The sequence below is a fragment of the Stomoxys calcitrans genome, chromosome 4, assembly GCF_963082655.1.
Source record: "Stomoxys calcitrans chromosome 4, idStoCalc2.1, whole genome shotgun sequence".
NCBI lineage: Eukaryota > Metazoa > Arthropoda > Insecta > Diptera > Muscidae > Stomoxys > Stomoxys calcitrans.
This window is the reverse complement of record NC_081555.1, coordinates 40,066,313-40,074,372: the sequence shown is the minus strand read 5'-3', so window position 1 is coordinate 40,074,372 and position 8,060 is coordinate 40,066,313. Positions and strand designations below refer to the sequence as shown.

Genomic DNA, 8,060 nt, shown 5'->3' with positions numbered 1-8,060 from the left:
TTGCTTCGTTAATGTGCTGGTCTGCAAGGGAAGATGTTTTCCATTTTGGGGGAGACGGGTTTTCTACGAACTAATTGATCTTGTTAACATTTCTCTGAGAGGACGAGATAGGCCCTCCACAAGGACATTTATGTGTAGATCCTCAGGGTGACTGCCTGACATGTATCAATCGGATACTTTGGTGGATGTGGACCAGTTCTCCTTGAAATTTTCACAGATTGTGTAGGTTGGTCTGGAAGGAAACATAGGCTATATAATTTTTTGATATTGGGAGGGGGGCGGACCCTCCCCTTTGCCCCAAAAGTACTACCCAAAAATAAAAGTGTACCGATCGGGACAATATGGGATCCAAATGAAAGGTATTCAAAAGTAGAGTACGAATTTCATAATAAATGTTGGGTCCAAGCACCTGGAGGGCCGCCCAAGCCCCAAAACCCCATAAAATAGGTTTATTTGAAGATTATGACAATATGGGACACCAATGAAATGTATTCGGGAGTAGATTACGAATATGGTCAGGAAGTAGGAATAGGCTTTATTATTTATTGAAGGGGGCGGACCCTCCACCGTAAGCTCAAAAACACCAACCAAAATCAAAACTGGACCGATAAGGACAATATGGGTATCAAATGAAAAGTATGCGGGAGTAGATAACGAATCTGGCATAACCTCAAAACCTCAAAAACACCAACCAAAATCAAAACTGGACCGATAAGGACAATATGGGTATCAAATGAAAAGTATGCGGGAGTAGACGACGAACGAATCTGGCATAAAAATTCATGTCGAAGTATTGGGGGTCAACCCACCCCCACAAAAACGCCCAAAATGGGCACATTAGCCAATCACGGATATATGGGACTCGGTTTGTTTGTTCCGTATAGACTGAAAAAAGGCAGAACCAATTTTCTCGAAATTTTCGCATATTGTATAGGTTGGTCTGGAGGGAAACATAGGCTATATCATTTTTCGTATCGGAAGGAGGACGGACCCTCCCCCTAATAGCAAAAACACAACCCAAAATCAAAAGTGGTCCGATGGGGACAATATAGGTATCAAATGAAAGGTGTTGGAAAGTAGAATACGAATATGGCATTAAAATTTGAGCCGAAGTACCCATTGGGCCGCCCCAAAACTCCCCCAAACAGACATATTGGACGTTCATTTCAATATGGGGCTCTAATGAAAGGTATTCAGAAGTAGATTTCAAGTCTGGCATACAAAATCAGATCGAAGTATAGGGGGTCACGCCACCCCTTAAAAACGCCTTTTGACCCATTATGACTATATGATATTTGGCTGAACCGATTTTCTTATAATTTTCATAGATGGTGTACGTTTGTCTGGAAGAAAACCTATGTTATATAATTTTTAGATATAGAGTGGTGGCGGACTCTCCCCCTTACCCCAAAACGCCACCCATATCCGAAAGTGGTTCGATGGGCACAATAAGGGTATCAAATGAAGGGTATTGGAGATCAGAAAACGAATATGGTATTAAAATTTGGGTCCAAGTACCCAGCAGGCCCCCCCAACCCGAAAACTCCGCAAACCCCAAAACTCCTCTTAACAGATATATATTCGAGGTTCATGTCAATATGGGACTCAAATAAAAAGTATTAGGCGGTAGATGACAAATATGGCATAAAACATTAGGTCCAAGTAATGGGAGGTCGCCCACCCCCAATATACCCTCAAATGGGCATATTAGCCGGCCATGACTATATGGGACTCAAATGAAAGATATTAGGGAGTAGATTACGAATATGACATTAAAATTTGCATTCAAGTTTAGGTGGCGCTTTTCCGCCTAGAGATACGTCAAAAGGGTTATTTAACCCATTATGACAATATGGGACTAAATGAAAGGTATTTGAGTAGAAAACCAATCTGATATCCTATTTTGAAGCCAAGTGTTTTGGGTAACGCCCTGAAGCACTCCCTAAACTGAACTTCATTTCCGTTGGGAATAAAGAACGAATTTGATATCTATTTTCAGTGTAAAGTGCTGGTGGCCGCCCCAGCTCCAAAACACCCTCCAAACGTTTCATATTTACCGGCCATGGCAATACGGGCCTCAAATTAACGGGGTTTGGAAGTGCAGCACGAATTTGATATCCATATTTGAGTCGAAATGTCTGAGGTGCCATCCCTCCCCTAATGAGAATATTACCCTAAGGAAGAACATTATCACCAGGAACCGAGAAGGGGCAAATTCTCACACAACACGGAGTGCTTTCCGATTCAAGTTTAAACTCAATGATAAGGGACCTTTTTTATAGCCGAGTCCGAACCGCGTCCCGCAGTGCGACACCTCTTTGGGGAAAAACTTTTAAATGACCATGCATGGTATTGTACCTCGCAGATGTCGCCAACATTAAGAGGGGATAAACACCGCTTTTTGCGATGTTCTCGAACGCGTTAAGCGTCATAGGCTACAATGGCACGAATTTGATATGCGCGTTCAGGGCGAAGCGTCCCCACCCTAAAAAGATATTAGAGAGTTAAAGAAGCGGAGCGGGCCTGATTCGACTAGTTGGTTATAAATCGAAGAAATATGGATTGTATTCCAAATTTGTTAGAAACATTAATGTATTCGGATCAGCAATTCGTTGGCATGTGCGATTCGACATCATCAGCAACACACATTCGCGATTGTTTCGTATCGTTTCTGGTTCTTTCACCTGAGTGTTTAGTCACGGGCTGTTCCGATTTGTTATGAGTTCTCTTTCGCGATAAGTTCTCATGCGCGAATCGCTCTTTTTTCAATTCGTTCGCATCCGCGATAGGTTTGCACCAATTGCTTCCAATTGTCTATTGTCTATGGAATTGCGAGAGCTTATCTACTCTCCAACCATTATCCAAAGAAAAAAACGCCATATCTCAGACCGTGTAATCCCTTTTTAACCAGACTGTCGTGTTACTATGGTGATTATTACAGAGCAAGACTAGATGAGGATTGGATGATTATGAGTTCGGATTATGGGACAAATGTTCTGTCATAGCCAATTAAAGTAAGTAAAAGTATGACTAGAAAAGGATAAGCAGAAAGGCTTTAATATCAATGTCCGTTGTTGCGTCCATGATGAGAAGACAACACAAATATGAAAACTATTTTAATCCTATTCCTTAATTGCGGTTTTGCTTTTGATGTGTTATATATTCCAGCCTGTATTTTGCTCGAAGTAAAAGTAGAAATAAACTCTTCCAGAATTGGATTCAGAATTTAATTCTATTTGCGGTTATAGTAATCAATTAACACCAGTTATAGTTACAATCACTACACCTAAACTCATTAAAATTGGAAATTTTATCTCAAGCCAATTGTCTATCCATTGCATTGGTCTATTGTTCGTATGAGTAGCTTAAACCAAGTATGCTCATGTAAGGCTTAAGTCTAATTCAGAAATTAATTAACATCCTTAAACAATGTCCAGGAAATGTCACATGCACACAGTCATGCATGGTGGATGTTGATGTGTGTGTGTGTATAGGTGGGCGTTATTGTTGATTCTCGTGTGTTGTGGCATATGTGATGGGTGTGTGAGAATGTATTTAAGTGTCACATTTATTATCTTAGCAAGTATCAAATCAATTTACACCATTTTACTTCACTAAACATTACAAATAAATTTTTAAGTTAACGGCCGCCATCTCCTTCTGCCCGAGTGTCTCGGTCTTCATTATCATTTATTGTAGTTTTAATTAGTATTAATCCTTGTGCTATATGTCTATGTCTTCTTCTTTTGATTGAATAGATTTTTAATACTGAAGGTATTCCAAAGAACTAATCCTAGCATGTAGTGTAAGTGGCCATAGATGAGTACAACTTTAAGGTGTTGCTTGTGATTAAGTGAAACATGTTTTGTCTATGTCATCATCTTTGAGAGTGTTTTGAGGGAGGGGGAGAGATTCTTTTAAAAAGTCATAACTATGTAATTTTATTTTTGGCCTATTGGTTTTTTTTTGGGGAATTTTAACTGTTGTTATCTCTTAAAAATACCATAAAGATTTAAATTTAATACTAAATTTCTTACTTTTGTTTTGTTTTGTTTTTCCTAATACTAGGGTGTAATGTACAATTTGTTATTTCATTGCCGCTGTGGAAGGCAGACAACAATTCCTTGCTATTCAATTGTGTGGAAGAAATGGATGTTCATTTGGTCCACATCAGTACAGTCGGGTATCATTTGATTCTGTTTGCAGAGAGGGGGACGATGTGTAGTTGTAGGCATCTGCAAGTAAAAAGAGAAAATAAATGTGGTTAATATTGTAGTCTGTAATGTTGAGAAATAAGTTCTGTGGAATGCTGATTGGAGCCTAGCCCTAACTTTTTTTTCGTATTTGCAAAAACTATCAAAATTTAATGAATTTTGCCCTAGAGAGTTTAGCTAAAACTACCTTAAACTCCAAAAACTGACAGAATATACCAGGATTTATGTCGAGAGTATGAAAATGCTGAGGGCCTTCAATTCAATATCGTTGAGTTGTGTCCGTGCTGAAGCCCGGCAGGAGACAAGGAGAGTCTTGGGAATCTAGTACCCTTAAAACATAGGATTTAAGTGGCCAGAATGGCTTGTCATATTAGTGATAACCCCCTTTCGCCACCACTTTGTCTGTTGTACAGTTTCCCGGGAAATGTGTGTCGACGAGTAGCTCGAGTGTTTCCTCACTGAATATATTCTGCAGTAATAGATTTCGAGGATAGGATCTTCGTTACCTAGAGGCCTCAGACGTATTATCCATGGAGAATTACACCAATAATGCTATAAAAGTATTTCTTTGGGCTATAAAGAGTTTGGACTCCTTTAAATCGCCAGGCCATGATAATGATAACAAGTAAAAAGGCGTTAAGTTCGGCGGGGCCGAACTTTGGATATATATACCTCGGGTATATATATGCAAACCACCTTTCATCAAAATCCGGTGAAAATTGCATACCTTATGTCCCATAGCAGTTATATCGAAATATGATCCGATTTGGACCAAATACTAATAAGTACAAGTCATTGTTAAATTATGTATAACAAAATATTGGTCTTTTAAGTAGCTATCTTTAAAAATTAACCGATCTGAACCATATACGACACGGATGTCGAAAAGCCTAACATAAGTCACTGTTTCAAATTTCAGTGAAATCGGATTATAAATGACCCTTTTTTGGGACCAAGACTCTAAATCGAGATATCGGTCTTTATGGCAGCTATATGCAAATCTTCATCGATCTAGACCAAACTGCAGAAATATGTGACGGGGTTTAACTTAACTCTCTGTCCCAAATTTCGGCAACATCGGGCAATAAATGCGTCTTTTGTGTGCCCAAAACGTTAAATCGAGAGATCGGTCTATATGGCAGCTATATCCAAATCTGGACCGATCTGAGTGAAATTAAGGAAGGATGTCGAAGGGTCTAGCACAACTCACTGTCCCAGATTGCGTCGACATCGAACAATAAAAAAGCTTTTTATGGCCCCAAAACCTAAAACCGAGAGATCGGTCTATATGGTAGTTATATCCACATCTGGACCGATCTATTGCCATAATGCAGAAGTATGTCAAGGGGCATAACATAGCTCACTGTCCCAAATTTCGGCAAACATCAGACAATAAATGCGGCTTTTATGGGCCTAAGACCCTAAAGCGTAGGATCGGTCTATATGGGAGCTATATCCAAATCTGAACCGATCTGAACCAAATTGACGAAGTATGTCGAAGGGCCTAACATAACTCACTGTCCTAAATTTCAGCAAAATCGGATAATAAATGTGGCATTTATGGGCCTAAGACCCTAAATCGGCGGATCGGTCTATATGGGGGCTATATCAAGATATAGTCCGATATAGCCCATCTTCGAACTTAACCTGCTTATGGATAAAAAAAGAATCTGTGCAAAGTTTCAGCTCAATATCTCTATTTTTGAAGACTGTAGCGTAATTTCAACAGACAGACGGACAGACGGACGGACATGTCTAGATCGTTTTTTGATAACTTACTTACTAAAAGATGCATTAGGGCAGGCTTGGGGTTTGTGGATCTAAAAAGATGGATCAGAAGAGAAACACCTCAAGGAGGTGTACTGTCTCCTCTACTTTGGAATATATCCATTAACAATAAATTATTGTCTCTGGAAGAAAAAGGCGTAAAAATGGTCGCGTATGCTGATGACGTGGCAATTGCGGTAAGGGAAAAGTGGTCTGGGTATAAAGCCGTGCAAGGCAGAAGTAGTTCTTTTCAGCTTGAGATACAAGTTGTCTACAGTGGAACCTGCCTCCTTGGGTGGAGAGAATGTTCCATTTACGGAAAGCGCAAAATACCTGAGTGTTTTGCTGGACAGGAAATTGAACTTCAAATCTAACATTTTGGAAAGGGCAAGAAAGGCGTGCCCTATATACTTGCAAGAGAGCCATTGCCAAAAGTTGGGGGTTTAGACAGCGTGTCATGCATTGAGTATATGCTGCAGTTGTCAGACCTATAATAAAGGGTGATTTTTTGAGGTTAGGATTTTCATGCATTAGTATTTGACAGATAACGTGGGATTTCAGACATGGTGTCAAAGAGAAAGATGCTCAGTATGCTTTGACATTTCATCATGAATAGACTTACTAACGAGCAACGCTTGCAAATCATTGAATTTTATTACCAAAATCAGTGTTCGGTTCGAAATGTGTTCAAATTTTGACAAATTTTGTTCAGCGATGAGGCTCATTTCTGGTTGAATGGCTACGTAAATAAGCAAAATTGCCGCATTTGGAGTGAAGAGCAACCAGAAGCCGTTCAAGAACTGCCCATGCATCCCGAAAAATGCACTGTTTGGTGTGGTTTGTACGCTGGTGGAATCATTGGACCGTATTTTTTCAAAGATGCTGTTGGACGCAACGTTACGGTGAATGAACACATTTCGAACCGAACACTGATTTTGGTAATAAAATTCAATGATTTGCAAGCGTTGCTCGTTAGTAAGTCTATTCATGATGAAATGTCAAAGCATACTGAGCATCTTTCTCTTTGACACCATGTCTGAAATCCCACGTGATCTGTCAAATACTAATGCATGAAAATCCTAACCTCAAAAAAATCACCCTTTACTATATGCTGTTGTGGTCTGGTGGACGGCGTATCAAAAGTCCACCTACTGTTCAATAATCAAATACTCCAAAGGATGGCTTGTTTATGCATCACAGTCACACTGAGGACGACACAATCTCATGCACAGTATTTAATGCTACATCTTATGCCTCTGGACATTGTAGCGAGACAAATTACTGTGACCACTGCTGTGAGGCTAAGGAAGCTTTCTCTTTATTCATGTGGTGGCTACGGACACTGTGTTATCCTTGATACAATATCCGATGTTCCAGACATATATTACACCCTCCCGGAGCCGCTTTTTGATAAAAATTACTGTACCACTATTCCTGATAGAACCGATTGGAACTACGATATTCCTGGTAATAGAATTTACAGAGATTTATACATGGATGGTTCCAAACTAAAAGACCAGGTGGGCTTTGGGGTTTACTCTAAAGATCTAGAACTGGTCATATCGAGAAGGTTTCCCGACCACTGCTGTTTGTAGCAATCGGAGATCCTTGCAATTAAGGAAGTGGTGGTATGGTTGAAATATTGGGTTGCCCAAAAAGTAATTGCGGATATTTCATATAGTCGGCGTTGACAAATTTTTTCACAGCTTGTGACTCTGTAATTGCATTCTATCTTCTGTCAGTTATCAGCTATTACTTTTAGCTTGCTTTAGAAAAAAAGTGTAAAAAAAGTATATTTGATTAAAGTTCATTCTAAGTTTCATTAAAAATGCATTTACTTTCTTTTAAAAAATCCGCAATTACTTTTTGGGCAACCCAATATAATGTCATGACGACAAAGTCATGAACGAAAGTCTTTGAGTCAAATATCAACCAAATCAGGTGAAAATTTTGGCTTTTGGGCTCAAGAAGTCTAATTCGGGAATGGGTTTATATGGGGGCTATATCAGTTTTAGATATAGTATTTATATCAGTATTTATGGGACTATATTAGTTTTTAGACCGATTCAAACCATATTT

General features: G+C 39.3%; 1 protein-coding gene across 1 annotated transcript in view; it reads right to left on the bottom strand.

Moving 5' to 3' along the window:
* Positions 1–3,655: 3,655 nt before the first annotated feature.
* LOC106084309 (uncharacterized) overlaps positions 3,656–8,060 on the bottom strand; it is a 165,069-nt gene continuing 160,664 nt past the window's right edge. Inside the window, exon 7 of the mRNA XM_059367100.1 lies at positions 3,656–4,235. The gene's annotated coding sequence lies outside the window, so the exon portion shown is untranslated. The remainder of the gene's footprint in view (positions 4,236–8,060) is intronic.